General features: G+C 38.7%; 1 long non-coding RNA gene across 1 annotated transcript; it reads right to left on the reverse strand.

The window, feature by feature from the left end:
* Positions 1 to 16,641: 16,641 nt before the first annotated feature.
* On the reverse strand, positions 16,642 to 18,019 carry LOC120037132. The gene is made up of 3 exons (XR_005474766.1): positions 17,931 to 18,019; positions 17,417 to 17,516; positions 16,642 to 16,993 (listed from the first exon to the last, which is right to left on the reverse strand). It is a non-coding gene; the product is annotated as an uncharacterized LOC120037132 (long non-coding RNA).
* Between the last annotated feature and the right edge of the window lie 794 nt (positions 18,020 to 18,813).

Genomic DNA, 18,813 nt, shown 5'->3' on the forward strand with positions numbered 1-18,813 from the left:
TAGTATAAATACACATATCAGAGGGTACTGTGGTAGTATAAATATATATATCAGAGGGTACTGTGGTAATATAAATACACATATCAGAGGGTACTGTGGTAGTATAAATACACATATCAGAGGGTTGGGTACTGTGGTATTATATATACACATATCAGAGAGTACTGTGGTAGTATAAATACACATATCAGAGGATTGGGTACTGTGGTAGTATAAATACACATATCAGAGAGTACTGTGGTAGTATAAATACACATATCAGAGGATTGGGTACTGTGGTAGTTTAAATACACATATCAGAGGGTTGGTACTGTGGTAGTAAAATACACATATCAGAGAGTACTGTGGTAGTATAAATACACATATCAGAGGGTTGGGTGCTGTGGTAGTATAAATACACATATCAGAGGGTTGGGTACTGTGGTAGTATAAATACACATATCAGAGGGTTGGGTACTGTGGTAGTATAAATACACATATTAGAGGGTACTGTGGTAGTATAAATATACACATATCAGAGGGTTGGGTACTGTGGTAGTAGAAATACACATATCAGAGGGTTGGGTACTGTGGTAGTATACACATATCAGTGGGTACTGTGGTAGTAAGAAATACAGAACATATCAAGAGGGTACTGTGGGAGTATAAATTACACATATCAGAGGGTACTGTGGTAGTATAAATATATATATCAGAGGGTACTGTGGTAATATAAATACACATATCAGAGGGTACTGTGGTAATATAAATACACATATCAGAGGGTACTGTGGTAGTAGAAATACACATATCAGAGGGTACTGTGGTAGTATAAATACACATATAAGAGGGGTACTGTGGTAGTATAAATACACATATCAGAGGGTTGGGTACTGTGGTAGTATAATTACACATATCAGAGGGTTGGGTATGTGGTAGTATAAATACACATATCAGAGGGTTGGTACTGTGGTAGTATAAATACACATATCAGAGAGTACTGTGGTAGTATAAATACACATATCAGAGGATTGGGTACTGTGGGTAGTATAAATACACATATCAGAGGGTTGGGTACTGTGGTAGTAAAATACACACTTATCAGAGGGTTGGGTGCTGTGGTAGTATAAATACACACATCAGAGGTTGGTACTGTGGTAGTATTAAATACACCATATCAGAGAGTACTGTGGTAGTATAAATACACATATCAGAGGGTTGGGTAATGTGGCAGTATAAATACACATATCAGAGGGTTGGGTACTGTGGTAGTATAAATACACATATCAGAGGGTTTGGGTACTGTGGTAGTAAAATACACACTTATCAGATGGCTGGGTACTGTGGTAGTATAAATACACATATCAGAGGGTACTGTGGTAGTATAAATACACATGTCAGAGGGTACTGTGGTAGTATAAATACACATATCAGAGGGATGGGTACTGTGGTAGTATAAATACACATATCAGAGGGGTTGGGTACTGTGGGTAGTATAAAATACACATATCAGAGGGTTGGGTACTGTGGTAGTATAAATACACATATCAGAGGGTACTGTGGTAGTATAAATACACATATCAGAGGGTACTGTGGTAGTATAAATAAACATATCAGAGGGTACTGTGGTAGTATAAATACACATATCAGAGGGTTGGGTACACATATCAGAGGGTACTGTGGTAGTAATAAATACACATATCAGAAGGTACTGTGGTAGTATAAATACACATATCAGAGGGTAATGTGGTAGTATAAATACACATATCAGAAGGTACTGTGGTAGTATAAATACACATATCAGAAGGTACTGTGGTAGTATAAATACACATATCAGAGGGTATTGTGGTAGTATAAATACACATATCAGAGGGTACTGTGGTAGTATAAATACACATATCAGAGGGTTGGATACTGTGGTAGTATAAATACACATATCAGAGGGTTGGATACTTTGGTAGTATAAAATACAACATATCAGAGGGTTGGATACTGTGGTAGTATAAATACACATATCAGAGGGTTGGGTACTGTGGTAGTATAAATACACATATCAGAGGGTTGGGTACTGTGGTAGTATAAATACACATATCAGAGGATTGGGTACTGTGGTAGTATAAATACACATATCAGAGGGTTGGGTACTGTGGTAGTATAAATACACACTTATCAGAGGGTTGGGTACTGTGGTAGTATAAATACACATATCAGAGGGTACTGTGGTAGTATAAAATACACATATCAGGAGGGTTGGGTACTGTGGTAGTAAATATACACATATCAGAGGGTTGGGTACTGTGGTAGTAAAATACACACTTATCAGAGGGTTGGGTACTGTGGTAGTATAAATACACACATCAGAGGGTACAGTGGAACTATAAATACACACATCAGAGGGTACTGTGGTAGTATAAATAAACATATCAGAGGGTACTGTGGTAGTATAAATACACATATCAGAGGGTTGGGTACACATATCAGAGGGTACTGTGGTAGTATAAATACACAATATCAGAGGGTACTGTGGTAGTATAAATACACTTATCAGAGGGTTGGTACTGTGGTAGTATAAATACACATATCAGAGGGTACTGTGGTAGTATAAATACACTTATCAGAGGGTACTGTGGTAGTATAAATACACATATCAGAGGGTACTGTGGTAGTATAAAAACACATATCAGAGGGTTGGGTACTGTGGTAGTAGAAGTGCACATTTCTGTTGTATAATAGGGGGGCATGGGGTCGGAGAAATGGGGTCGGGAAAATACTTTTACAATGACAGAGTTCGGGTCTATTTTAAATTCCTCAAACACGTCTGTGATGGTTCTTGTTAAAAGGCCTGGAGGTCTGATCACCACCAGTTCCAGGAAGTAGACCTACAGTAGGTTTACATTTGATTTGTCACACCAGTCCCAGGAAGTAGGACGACAGCAGGTTTACATTTGATTTGTCACACCAGTCCCAGGTAGTAGACCTACAGTAGGTTTACATTTGATTTGTCACACCAGTCCCAGGAAGTAGGACGACAGCAGGTTTACATTTGATTTTGTCACCAGTCCCAGGAAGTAGACCTACAGTAGGTTTACATTTGATTTGTCACACCAGTCCCAGGAAGTAGGACGACAGTTGGTTTACATTTGATTTGTCACACCAGTTCCAGGAAGTAGACTGACAGTAGGTTTACATTTGATTTGTCACACCAGTTCCAGGAAGTAGGACGACAGTAGGTTTACATTTGATTGTCACACCAGTTCTAGTTCATATTCCCTTTCCTGAAGAATTGTATTTCCTGACAATAATATATTGACGGTCTTTATCCAACCCTCCTTGTCCAGTCTTGACCACTAATTATACCGACAGGACTCATCTTCATAGAGAGGAGTTATCCAAACCCTCCTTGTCCAGTCTTGACCACTAATTATACCAGACAGGACTCATCTTCATAGAGAGGAGTTATCCAACCCTCCTTGTCCATCTGACCACTAATTATACCAGACAGGACCTCATCTTCATAGAGAGGAGTTTATCCAACCCTCCTTGTCCAGTCTTGACCACTAATTATACCAGACAGGACTCATCTTCATACAGAGGAGTTTAATCCAACCCTCCTTGTCCAGTCTTGACCACTAATTATACCAGACAGGACACATCTTCATACAGAGGAGTTTATCCAACCCTCCTTGTCCAGTCTTGACCACTAATTATACCAGACAGAACTCATCTTCTTCAACATATCACAGAAAAGTTCATAAAAGTTAATAATTTAGTTAGATAATGTTTACCCAGTGGCATCCTGAGACATTGATAGATCATGAGAGAAGAATATATTAAAATACCATTTCTAAGCTTCTCATTTATTATGTAAAAAACTCACCTCAGCACATTCTGAGGCAGAACTCAGAACTGCTGAGTATATTTCCAGAAACTGAAGTAGTTCACAGTAAGAGTTGACACAAGGCTGTGTATGTAGAGTTAGAACATGTGGTTCCTAACAACACTGTGGTCAGAGCAGCACTGGACTGTTTAACACCTCAGACTCAGCAGCTGTAGATTCTTCAGTTGAGGAGGCCTTTTCTCAGTAAGAGTAGAGGAGACTGGGGAACAAACTAACACTTTTAGACTTTAGTATATTATGGAAATATTATTTAAGTTAGATTTATCATATTTTTATACAAACAACATATCTCAGCTACCATTACACACTAAGTATGTTCCTAGGAAGTACCAGTCGTTTACAATTCAACCAAAGGTGGAGGGAATTAAATGTTACAATTGACCCCGTAGGTGAATGTTCCACAGGTCAATAATTTAACAAAAAGAGAAGCAGCAAGTATATTTACTTCAGGGCCTCAAAACCCTTTTTCTTCTTCAATAAAACTAAAAGTCATCAATGGATTTAAACAAAACCTCTTGGTCATGTAGAGACACTAACCAACCATTATCACATTGAATAAGATATTTCTACCTGGTTTCTAATTGGACTTATTTATCTGTTACAACTGACCCTGTGTTACTTTGTTCCCCAGTCTACCCTACCTTCATGTATAACATTTAAAGTAACTGCTTCACTTAAGTAAAACAAAATGTTACTTCAATGACCATAAAAATGTTAAACAGCTGAAGCAGGTCACACAATTTTACTTCTTGTAAATGTACCTTTGTAGTTGTGATTTAAAGATGTGGACGTTTATTTGATAATTGTTTACATAAAGTGTAGCCTTGAATGTTGGCTTGTATAACATGAAATACTATCAATAATTTCTTATTTCATGAAACAATAGAAATCCTTTATTTCAAGGTTCATCATTCAGTAAGATAATGTTTACCCAGTGGCATCCTGAGACATTTATAGATCATGAGAGAATAAAATATTAAAATACCATTTCTAAGCTTCTCATTCATTGTGTAAAAACTCACCCCAGCACATTTTGAGGCAGAACTTGGAGACAGGAAGGACATCACCCTCTTCTGGTCTTCTCCCTACCAGGGAAAGGACAGTGATGAACTGTGAGCTCTGTAGGAGGCTCCTGGTTGGGTACTGTGGTAGTATAAATACACATATCAGAGGGTACTGTGGTAGTATAAATACACATATCAGAGGGTACTGTGGTAGTATAAATACACATATCAGAGGGAACTGTGGTAGTATAAATACACATATCTGAGGGTTGGGTACTGTGGTAGAATAAATACACATATCAGAGGGTACTGTGGTAGTATAAATACACATATCGGAGGGTACTGTGGTAGTATAAATACACATATCAGAAGGTACTGTGGTATTATAAAAACACATATCAGAAGGTACTGTGGTAGTATAAATACACATATCAGAGGGTACTGTGGTATTATAAATACACATATCAGAGGGTACTGTGGTAGTATAAATACACATATCAGAAGGTACTGTGGTAGTATAAATACACATATCAGAAGGTACTGTGGTAGTATAAATACACATATCAGAGGGTACTGTGGTAGGATAAATACACATATCAGAAGGTACTGTGGTAGGATAAATACACATATCAGAAGGTACTGTGGTAGTATAAATACACATATCAGAGGGTACTGTGGTAGTATAAATACACATATCAGAGGGTTGGGTACTGTGGTAGTATAAATACACATATCAGAGGGTTGGGTACTGTGGTAGTATAAATACACATATCAGAGGGTACTGTGGAAGTATAAATACACATATCAGAGGGTACTGTGGTAGTATAAATACACATATCAGAGGGTACTGTGGTAGTATAAATACACATATCAGAGGGTACTGTGGTAGTATAAATACACATATCAGAGGGTACTGTGGTAGTATAAATATATATATCAGAGGGTACTGTGGTAATATAAATACACATATCAGAGGGTACTGTGGTAGTATAAATACACATATCAGAGGGTTGGGTACTGTGGTAGTTTAAATACACATATCAGAGGGTTGGTACTGTGGTAGTATAAATACACATATCAGAGAGTACTGTGGTAGTATAAATACACATATCAGAGGATTGGGTACTGTGGTAGTATAAATACACATATCAGAGGGTTGGGTACTGTGGTAGTAAAATACACACTTATCAGAGGGTTGGGTGCTGTGGTAGTATAAATACACATATCAGAGGGTTGGGTACTGTGGTAGTATAAATACACATATCAGAGGGTTGGGTACTGTGGTAGTATAAATACACATATCAGAGGGTACTGTGGTAGTATAAATATACACATATCAGAGGGTTGGGTACTGTGGTAGTATAAATACGCATATCAGAGGGTACTGTGGTAGTATAAATATACACATATCAGAGGGTTGGGTACTGTGGTAGTTTAAATACACATATCAGAGGGTTGGTACTGTGGTAGTATAAATACACATCAGAGGGTACTGTGGTAGTATAAATACACATATCAGAGGGTACTGTGGTAGTATAAATACACATATCAGAGGGTTGGGTACTGTGGTAGTATAAATTCACATATCAGAGGGTTGGGTACTGTGGTAGTATAAATACACATATCAGAGGGTTGGGTACTGTGGTAGTATAAATACACATATCAGAAGGTACTGTGGTAGTATAAATACACATATCAGAGGGTACTGTGGTAGTATAAATACACATATCAGAGGGTTGGGTACTGTGGTAGTATAAATACACATATCAGAGGGTACTGTGGTAGTATAAATACACATATCAGAGGGTACTGTGGTAGTATAAATACACATATCAGAGGGTACTGTGGTAGTATAAATATATATATCAGAGGGTACTGTGGTAATATAAATACACATATCAGAGGGTACTGTGGTAGTATAAATACACATATCAGAGGGTTGGGTACTGTGGTATTATATATACACATATCAGAGAGTACTGTGGTAGTATAAATACACATATCAGAGGATTGGGTACTGTGGTAGTATAAATACACATATCAGAGAGTACTGTGGTAGTATAAATACACATATCAGAGGATTGGGTACTGTGGTAGTTTAAATACACATATCAGAGGGTTGGTACTGTGGTAGTATAAATACACATATCAGAGAGTACTGTGGTAGTATAAATACACATATCAGAGGGTTGGGTGCTGTGGTAGTATAAATACACATATCAGAGGGTTGGGTACTGTGGTAGTATAAATACACATATCAGAGGGTTGGGTACTGTGGTAGTATAAATACACATATCAGAGGGTACTGTGGTAGTATAAATACACATCAGAGGGTACTGTGGTAGTATAAATACACATATCAGAGGGTACTGTGGTAGTATAAATACACATATCAGAGGGTTGGGTACTGTGGTAGTATAAATTCACATATCAGAGGGTTGGGTACTGTGGTAGTATAAATACACATATCAGAGGGTTGGGTACTGTGGTAGTATAAATACACATATCAGAAGGTACTGTGGTAGTATAAATACACATATCAGAGGGTACTGTGGTAGTATAAATACACATATCAGAGGGTTGGGTACTGTGGTAGTATAAATACACATATCAGAGGGTACTGTGGTAGTATAAATACACATATCAGAGGGTACTGTGGTAGTATAAATACACATCAGAGGGTACTGTGGTAGTATAAATACACATATCAGAGGGTACTGTGGTAGTATAAATACACATATCAGAGGGTTGGGTACTGTGGTAGTATAAATTCACATATCAGAGGGTTGGGTACTGTGGTAGTATAAATACACATATCAGAGGGTTGGGTACTGTGGTAGTATAAATACACATATCAGAAGGTACTGTGGTAGTATAAATACACATATCAGAGGGTACTGTGGTAGTATAAATACACATATCAGAGGGTTGGGTACTGTGGTAGTATAAATACACATATCAGAGGGTACTGTGGTAGTATAAATACACATATCAGAGGGTACTGTGGTAGTATAAATACACATATCAGAGGGTACTGTGGTAGTATAAATATATATATCAGAGGGTACTGTGGTAATATAAATACACATATCAGAGGGTACTGTGGTAGTATAAATACACATATCAGAGGGTTGGGTACTGTGGTATTATATATACACATATCAGAGAGTACTGTGGTAGTATAAATACACATATCAGAGGATTGGGTACTGTGGTAGTATAAATACACATATCAGAGAGTACTGTGGTAGTATAAATACACATATCAGAGGATTGGGTACTGTGGTAGTTTAAATACACATATCAGAGGGTTGGTACTGTGGTAGTATAAATACACATATCAGAGAGTACTGTGGTAGTATAAATACACATATCAGAGGGTTGGGTGCTGTGGTAGTATAAATACACATATCAGAGGGTTGGGTACTGTGGTAGTATAAATACACATATCAGAGGGTTGGGTACTGTGGTAGTATAAATACACATATCAGAGGGTACTGTGGTAGTATAAATACACATCAGAGGGTACTGTGGTAGTATAAATACACATATCAGAGGGTACTGTGGTAGTATAAATACACATATCAGAGGGTTGGGTACTGTGGTAGTATAAATTCACATATCAGAGGGTTGGGTACTGTGGTAGTATAAATACACATATCAGAGGGTTGGGTACTGTGGTAGTATAAATACACATATCAGAAGGTACTGTGGTAGTATAAATACACATATCAGAGGGTACTGTGGTAGTATAAATACACATATCAGAGGGTTGGGTACTGTGGTAGTATAAATACACATATCAGAGGGTACTGTGGTAGTATAAATACACATATCAGAGGGTACTGTGGTAGTATAAATACACATATCAGAGGGTACTGTGGTAGTATAAATATATATATCAGAGGGTACTGTGGTAATATAAATACACATATCAGAGGGTACTGTGGTAGTATAAATACACATATCAGAGGGTTGGGTACTGTGGTATTATATACACACATATCAGAGAGTACTGTGGTAGTATAAATACACATATCAGAGGATTGGGTACTGTGGTAGTATAAATACACATATCAGAGAGTACTGTGGTAGTATAAATACACATATCAGAGGATTGGGTACTGTGGTAGTTTAAATACACATATCAGAGGGTTGGTACTGTGGTAGTATAAATACACATATCAGAGAGTACTGTGGTAGTATAAATACACATATCAGAGGGTTGGGTGCTGTGGTAGTATAAATACACATATCAGAGGGTTGGGTACTGTGGTAGTATAAATACACATATCAGAGGGTTGGGTACTGTGGTAGTATAAATACACATATTAGAGGGTACTGTGGTAGTATAAATATACACATATCAGAGGGTTGGGTACTGTGGTAGTAGAAATACACATATCAGAGGGTTGGGTACTGTGGTAGTATAAATACACATATCAGTGGGTACTGTGGTAGTAGAAATACACATATCAGAGGGTACTGTGGTAGTATAAATACACATATCAGAGGGTACTGTGGTAGTATAAATATATATATCAGAGGGTACTGTGGTAATATAAATACACATATCAGAGGGTACTGTGGTAATATAAATACACATATCAGAGGGTACTGTGGTAGTAGAAATACACATATCAGAGGGTACTGTGGTAGTATAAATACACATATAAGAGGGTACTGTGGTAGTATAAATACACATATCAGAGGGTTGGGTACTGTGGTAGTATAATTACACATATCAGAGGGTTGGGTACTGTGGTAGTATAAATACACATATCAGAGGGTTGGTACTGTGGTAGTATAAATCCACATATCAGAGAGTACTGTGGTAGTATAAATACACATATCAGAGGATTGGGTACTGTGGTAGTATAAATACACATATCAGAGGGTTGGGTACTGTGGTAGTAAAATACACACTTATCAGAGGGTTGGGTGCTGTGGTAGTATAAATACACACATCAGAGGGTACTGTGGTAGTATAAATACACATATCAGAGGGTTGGGTAATGTGGCAGTATAAATACACATATCAGAGGGTTGGGTACTGTGGTAGTATAAATACACATATCAGAGGTTTGGGTACTGTGGTAGTAAAATACACACTTATCAGATGGCTGGGTACTGTGGTAGTATAAATACACATATCAGAGGGTACTGCGGTAGTATAAATACACATATCAGAGGGTACTGTGGTAGTATAAATACACATATCAGAGGGTTGGATACTGTGGTAGTATAAATACACATATCAGAGGGTTGGGTACTGTGGTAGTATAAATACACTTATCAGAGGGTTGGGTACTGTGGTAGTATAAATACACATATCAGAGGATACTGTGGTAGTATAAATACACATATCAGAGGGTACTGTGGTAGTATAAATAAACATATCAGAGGGTACTGTGGTAGTATAAATACACATATCAGAGGGTTGGGTACACATATCAGAGGGTACTGTGGTAGTATAAATACACATATCAGAAGGTACTGTGGTAGTATAAATACACATATCAGAGGGTACTGTGGTAGTATAAATACACATATCAGAAGGTACTGTGGTAGTATAAATACACATATCAGAAGGTACTGTGGTAGTATAAATACACATATCAGAGGGTATTGTGGTAGTATAAATACACATATCAGAGGGTACTGTGGTAGTATAAATACACATATCAGAGGGTTGGATACTTTGGTAGTATAAATACACATATCAGAGGGTTGGATACTTTGGTAGTATAAATACACATATCAGAGGGTTGGATACTGTGGTAGTATAAATACACATATCAGAGGGTTGGGTACTGTGGTAGTATAAATACACATATCAGAGGGTTGGGTACTGTGGTAGTATAAATACACATATCAGAGGGTTGGGTACTGTGGTAGTATAAATACACATATCAGAGGGTTGGATACTGTGGTAGTATAAATACACATATCAGAGGGTTGGATACTTTGGTAGTATAAATACACATATCAGAGGGTTGGATACTGTGGTAGTATAAATACACATATCAGAGGGTTGGGTACTGTGGTAGTATAAATACACATATCAGAGGGTTGGGTACTGTGGTAGTATAAATACACATATCAGAGGGTTGGGTACTGTGGTAGTATAAATACACACTTATCAGAGGGTTGGGTACTGTGGTAGTATAAATACACATATCAGAGGGTACTGTGGTAGTATAAATACACATATCAGAGGGTTGGGTACTGTGGTAGTAAATATACACATATCAGAGGGTTGGGTACTGTGGTAGTAAAATACACACTTATCAGAGGGTTGGGTACTGTGGTAGTATAAATACACACATCAGAGGGTACAGTGGAACTATAAATACACACATCAGAGGGTACTGTGGTAGTATAAATAAACATATCAGAGGGTACTGTGGTAGTATAAATACACATATCAGAGGGTTGGGTACACATATCAGAGGGTACTGTGGTAGTATAAATACACATATCAGAGGGTACTGTGGTAGTATAAATACACTTATCAGAGGGTTGGGTACTGTGGTAGTATAAATACACATATCAGAGGGTACTGTGGTAGTATAAATACACTTATCAGAGGGTACTGTGGTAGTATAAATACACATATCAGAGGGTACTGTGGTAGTATAAAAACACATATCAGAGGGTTGGGTACTGTGGTAGTAGAAGTGCACATTTCTGTTGTATAATAGGGGGGCATGGGGTCGGAGAAATGGGGTCGGGAAAATACTTTTACAATGACAGAGTTCGGGTCTATTTTAAATTCCTCAAACACGTCTGTGATGGTTCTTGTTAAAAGGCCTGGAGGTCTGATCACCACCAGTTCCAGGAAGTAGACCTACAGTAGGTTTACATTTGATTTGTCACACCAGTCCCAGGAAGTAGGACGACAGCAGGTTTACATTTGATTTGCCACACCAGTCCCAGGTAGTAGACCTACAGTAGGTTTACATTTGATTTGTCACACCAGTCCCAGGAAGTAGGACGACAGCAGGTTTACATTTGATTTGTCACCAGTCCCAGGAAGTAGACCTACAGTAGGTTTACATTTGATTTGTCACACCAGTTCCAGGAAGTAGGACGACAGTAGGTTTACATTTGATTTGTCACACCAGTTCTAGTTCATATTCCCTTTCCTGAAGAATTGTATTTCCTGACAATAATATATTGACGGTCTTTATCCAACCCTCCTTGTCCAGTCTTGACCACTAATTATACCAGACAGGACTCATCTTCATAGAGAGGAGTTTATCCAACCCTCCTTGTCCAGTCTTGACCACTAATTATACCAGACAGGACTCATCTTCATAGAGAGGAGTTTATCCAACCCTCCTTGTCCAGTCTTGACCACTATTTATACCAGACAGGACTCATCTTCATACAGAGGAGTTTATCCAACCCTCCTTGTCCAGTCTTGACCACTAATTATACCAGACAGGACTCATCTTCATAGAGAGGAGTTTATCCAACCCTCCTTGTCCAGTCTTGACCACTAATTATACCAGACAGGACTCATCTTCATACAGAGGAGTTTATCCAACCCTCCTTGTCCAGTCTTGACCACTAATTATACCAGACAGGACACATCTTCATACAGAGGAGTTTATCCAACCCTCCTTGTCCAGTCTTGACCACTAATTATACCAGACAGGACTCATCTTCATACAGAGGAGTTTATCCAACCCTCCTTGTCCAGTCTTGACCACTAATTATACCAGACAGGACTCATCTTCATACAGAGGAGTTTATCCAACCCTCCTTGTCCAGTCTTGACCACTAATTATACCAGACAGAACTCATCTTCTTCAACATATCACAGAAAAGTTCATAAAAGTTAATAATTTAGTTAGATAATGTTTACCCAGTGGCATCCTGAGACATTGATAGATCATGAGAGAAGAATATATTAAAATACCATTTCTAAGCTTCTCATTTATTATGTAAAAACTCACCTCAGCACATTCTGAGGCAGAACTCAGAACTGCTGAGTATATTTCCAGAAACTGAAGTAGTTCACAGTAAGAGTTGACACAAGGCTGTGTATGTAGAGTTAGAACATGTGGTTCCTAACAACACTGTGGTCAGAGCAGCACTGGACTGTTTAACACCTCAGACTCAGCAGCTGTAGATTCTTCAGTTGAGGCCTTTTCTCAGTAAGAGTAGAGGAGACTGGGGAACAGACTAACACTTTTAGACTTTAGTTTATTATGAATATTTTTATACAAACATACATATCTCAGCTACCATTACACACTATGTATGTTTCTAGGACGTACCAGTCATTTACAATTCAACCGAGTGGCGGATATTAAATGTTACAATTGACCCAGTAGGTGAATGTTCCACAGGTCAATAATTTAACAAAAAGAGAAGCAGCAAGTATATTTACTTCAGGGACTCAAAACCCTTTTTCTTCTTCAATAAAACTAAAAGTCATCAATGGATTTAAACAAAACCTCTTGGTCATGTAGAGACACTAACCAACCATTATCACATTGAATAAGATATTTCTACCTGGTTTCTAATTGGACTTATTTATCTGTTACAACTGACCCTGTGTTACTTTGTTCCCCAGTCTACCCTACCTTCATGTATAACATTTAAAGTAACTGCTTCACTTAAGTAAAACAAAATGTTACTTCAATGACCATAAAAATGTTAAACAGCTGAAGCAGGTCACACAATTTTACTTCTTGTAAATGTACCTTTGTAGTTGTGATTTAAAGATGTGGACGTTTATTTGATAATTGTTTACATAAAGTGTAGCCTTGAATGTTGGCTTGTATAACATGAAATACTATCAATAATTTCTTATTTCATGAAACAATAGAAATCCTTTATTTCAAGGTTCATCATTCAGTAAGATAATGTTTACCCAGTGGCATCCTGAGACATTTATAGATCATGAGAGAATAAAATATTAAAATACCATTTCTAAGCTTCTCATTCATTGTGTAAAAACTCACCCCAGCACATTTTGAGGCAGAACTTGGAGACAGGAAGGACATCACCCTCTTCTGGTCTTCTCCCTACCAGGGAAAGGACAGTGATGAACTGTGAGCTCTGTAGGAGGCTCCTGGTTGGGTACTGTGGTAGTATAAATACACATATCAGAGGGTACTGTGGTAGTATAAATACACATATCAGAGGGTACTGTGGTAGTATAAATACACATATCAGAGGGAACTGTGGTAGTATAAATACACATATCTGAGGGTTGGGTACTGTGGTAGAATAAATACACATATCAGAGGGTACTGTGGTAGTATAAATACACATATCGGAGGGTACTGTGGTAGTATAAATACACATATCAGAAGGTACTGTGGTATTATAAAAACACATATCAGAAGGTACTGTGGTAGTATAAATACACATATCAGAGGGTACTGTGGTATTATAAATACACATATCAGAGGGTACTGTGGTAGTATAAATACACATATCAGAAGGTACTGTGGTAGTATAAATACACATATCAGAAGGTACTGTGGTAGTATAAATACACATATCAGAGGGTACTGTGGTAGGATAAATACACATATCAGAAGGTACTGTGGTAGGATAAATACACATATCAGAAGGTACTGTGGTAGTATAAATACACATATCAGAGGGTACTGTGGTAGTATAAATACACATATCAGAGGGTTGGGTACTGTGGTAGTATAAATACACATATCAGAGGGTTGGGTACTGTGGTAGTATAAATACACATATCAGAGGGTACTGTGGAAGTATAAATACACATATCAGAGGGTACTGTGGTAGTATAAATACACATATCAGAGGGTACTGTGGTAGTATAAATACACATATCAGAGGGTACTGTGGTAGTATAAATACACATATCAGAGGGTACTGTGGTAGTATAAATACACATATCAGAGGGTACTGTGGTAGTATAAATACACATATCAGAGGGTGCTGTGGTAGTATAAATACACATATCAGAGGGTACTGTGGTAGTATAACTACACATATCAGAGGGTACTGTGGTAGTATAAATACACATATCAGAGGGTGCTGTGGTAGTATAAATACACATATCAGAGGGTACTGTGGTAGTATAAATACACATATCAGAGGGTACTGTGGTAGTATAAATACACATATCAGAGGGTACTGTGGTAGTATAAATACACATAGAGGATACTGTGGTAGTATAAATACACATATCAGAGGGTACTGTGGTAGTTTAAATACACTTATCAGAGGGTTGGGTACTGTGGTAGTAGAAGTGCACATTTCTGTTGTATAATAGGGGGGCATGGGGTCGGAGAAATGGGGTCGGGGAAAATACTTTTACAATGACAGAGTTAGGGCCTATTTTAAATTCCTCAAACACGTCTGTAATGGTTCTTGTTAAAAGGCCTGGAGGTCTGATCACCACCAGTTCCAGGAAGTAGACCTACAGCAGGTTTACATTTGATTTGTCACACCAGTTCCAGGAAGTAGACCTACAGAAGGTTTACATTTGATTTGTCACACCAGTCCCAGGAAGTAGACCTACAGTAGGTTTACATTTGATTTGTCACACCAGTCCCAGGAAGTAGACCTACAGTAGGTTTACATGTGATTTGTCACACCAGTCCCAGGTAGTAGGACGACAGTAGGTTTACATTTGATTTGTCACACCAGTTCCAGGAAGTAGACCTACAGTAGGTTTACATTTGATTTGTCACACCAGTCCCAGGAAGTAGACCTACAGTAGGTTTACATCTGATTTGTCACACCAGTTCCAGGTAGTAGGACGACAGCAGGTTTACATTTGATTTGTCACACCAGTTCCAGGAAGTAGGCCTACAGTAGGTTTACATCTGATTTGTCACACCAGTTCCAGGTAGTAGGCCTACAGCAGGTTTACATCTGATTTGTCACACCAGTTCCAGGTAGTAGGCCTACAGCAGGTTTACATCTGATTTGTCACACCAGTTCCAGGTAGTAGGCCTACAGCAGGTTTAAATTTGATTTGTCACACCAGTCCCAGGAAGTAGGACGACAGTAGGTTTACATTTGATTTGTCACACCAGTCCCAGGAAGTAGGACGACAGCAGGTTTACATTTGATTTGTCACACCAGTCCCAGGAAGTAGGACGACAGTAGGTTTACATTTGATTTGTCACACCAGTCCCAGGAAGTAGGACGACAGCAGGTTTACATTTGATTTGTCACACCAGTCCCAGGAAGTAGGACGACAGTAGGTTTACATTTGATTTGTCACACCAGTTCTAGTTCATATTCCCTTTCCTGAAGAATTGTATTTCCTGACAATAATATATTGACGGTCTTTATCCAACCCTCCTTGTCCAGTCTTGACCACTAATTATACCAGACAGGACACATCTTCATACAGAGGAGTTTATCCAACCCTCCTTGTCCAGTCTTGACCACTAATTATACCAGACAGGACTCATCTTCATAGAGAGGAGTTTATCCAACCCTCCTTGTCCAGTCTTGACCACTAATTATACCAGACAGGACACATCTTCATACAGAGGAGTTTATCCAACCCTCCTTGTCCAGTCTTGAACACTAATTATACCAGACAGGACTAACTCTAGGCCAGTTCCTCTGTTTACTTCAGACACATCTTCTTCCACATATCATCACAGAAAAGTTAATCAGTTAGATAATGTTTACCCAGTGGCATCCTGAGACATTGATAGATCATGAGAGAAGAAAATATTAAATGACAATTTGTAAGCTGCTCATTTATTATGGAAAAACTCACCTCAGCATATTCTGAGGCAGGCCTTGAAGACAGGAAGGACATCACCCTCTTCTGGTCTTCACCCCACCAGGGAAAGGACAGTGATGAACTGTGAGCTCTGTAGGAGGCTCCTGGTAAACAGCATCCGGTCAATCCACTGCTGCTTCTTGTTGAGAGATGCCCGCCGGCTCTCTGGAATCACCAGCTGCATTTAAGGGAGAGAGAGAGGCAGGAAGGACATCACCCTCTTCTGATCTTCACCCCACTGGGGCAAGTTCAGAAGCCTGGGGTGGATACAAGGGGGCCTGGGGTAGATCACCAGGGACAGGGGCTGAACGTGAGGCAGGAGGGAGTGCTGGAGGTACCTGTACGTCCAAGGGTTCATACCTAATACATACAGAGAATACATAAGTGACAGATACAGTACTAAGCATTCTCAGCACCATGACAGCAGATCTACAGCATGAAAGGTAAGTGACAGATACTAGATTTAGTTGTGTAACTAAAGGACAAAGAATGCATAGGCCTTTATGACAGATACAGGAAGGAGTGTAATAATGGAAGGGGTTTCATCTGTAAAAAGTCCACACTGCATTTATGGAAAGCTGTGTATCATTCAATACATGGACAAATAGTAAGATTAACACAATGCATATCTTCCATTATTGTAAAGTATTCATGCTTGCAGAATGCCAAGGGAATTGAATAGCCTACCTAACATTGCAATACATTGCAGAACCATATTCATGTGTAGATTGAAATGCAAGGTATTTTTCCCTGCCGTCCTTCCCCGCACCTACGATCACATACCTTTTTCACTCCACGGGGAGTTGAGTTGCAGCAGGGTGTTGCGTTCCCTCCTCCAAGAGACGTACGTAACAGCAAATATCACGATTTTTACGCCATTAAACTAGATAACATAATACATGTATTAGCTAATCCATGACTGATACATGTTGAATAAAACTGTTATACACTGGAACCGAAAATAAACTACTGTACAGTAGCTGGCTAAAGTTACTGTACTGTAGCCTGCATCACGTAAACACTATTTCACAACTTCACAGACGTCTTACACCATACAACAAAGCACGAATATAAGCGATAGTATGCATTAAAATAGATACGATCGTAAAAATAGTATTGAAAATGCAGACAAGTGTCCGCTGATTGTACCGGTAGTTACCGATACCAAACCAATGCTACGGGTATCATAGGTAGATGACTGCAGAGATTAGAACTGTATAATGTTTTCAATTCACTTTTCCATTCTTCTTACAACTTCACAGATGTAGCAGTAAGATTACAATCCATTTCATTCAACCTTATTAAAGATACTTCCTCTGTAACTCTCCGTTTGATGTAAACAATGATCCGATGAGGGGAAAGTGTCATGGCCGCCGTTTGCTTTTGGGGCGGAGCTAAGGTCAAAGGGCGAATATGATTGGACCACACGTGGTTGGATACGGTTATTTGAGACTTTCTCGCATTGCCATTGGTGGATTTTCGCTAGTTGAGACTGGCTAGACATCCGGTTGGCCTTAAACAGGAAAATAATGTGCAAAAGATTATAGCAAATTCGTGAAGCATCCTTATTTTGTCCCTCCCCTGGTTTTTTTAGACCTAAAACTTAGTTTACTGTGGTGGAGAAAACAGGGACTTCTGTGGATGTCCGCTGCCCTGTAGTGTCATGTTGGATAAGTGCAACAGGACCTTCAAAATCAATCAAATAACGACACCTTAGTCAGCAGTTTAATTGGGATTAAAACACGCCAATTCTGACATATTGCCTTGAAATTCTGCCTGTTATCGTTGTCGATTGGGACACAGTGTGTGACTTGATTTATGTTTAGTTCAGCCGTCCTGTTGCACTTATCCAACATGACACTATAGGGCAGCGGACATCCACAGAAGGAAGGCCTCGTCGATGTTTCCTTCGCCGGGGAGGGTATCCCATAACACCTTGCGGCAAGTAGCGGAAATAATTTTAAAAAATGTCTGAATTAATGGCGGACAAAGTCCCCGGTTGGGAGAAAATGTTCCAGAGGAATAGCGAATAACTTTGTGAAATGTACTTGTATTTATTCACCAAATTGTTTAAAAGCTCAACAAATTACTTTCATGTGAATTTTTTATTCAAATGTTGAGTCAGTGCTTTTTATCAGCCCGCTAGCCAAGCTAAATTGGCATCGGATCCAAAAACTAGT

The sequence above is a fragment of the Salvelinus namaycush genome, unplaced genomic scaffold, assembly GCF_016432855.1.
Source record: "Salvelinus namaycush isolate Seneca unplaced genomic scaffold, SaNama_1.0 Scaffold1583, whole genome shotgun sequence".
Taxonomy (NCBI): Eukaryota; Metazoa; Chordata; class Actinopteri; order Salmoniformes; family Salmonidae; genus Salvelinus; species Salvelinus namaycush.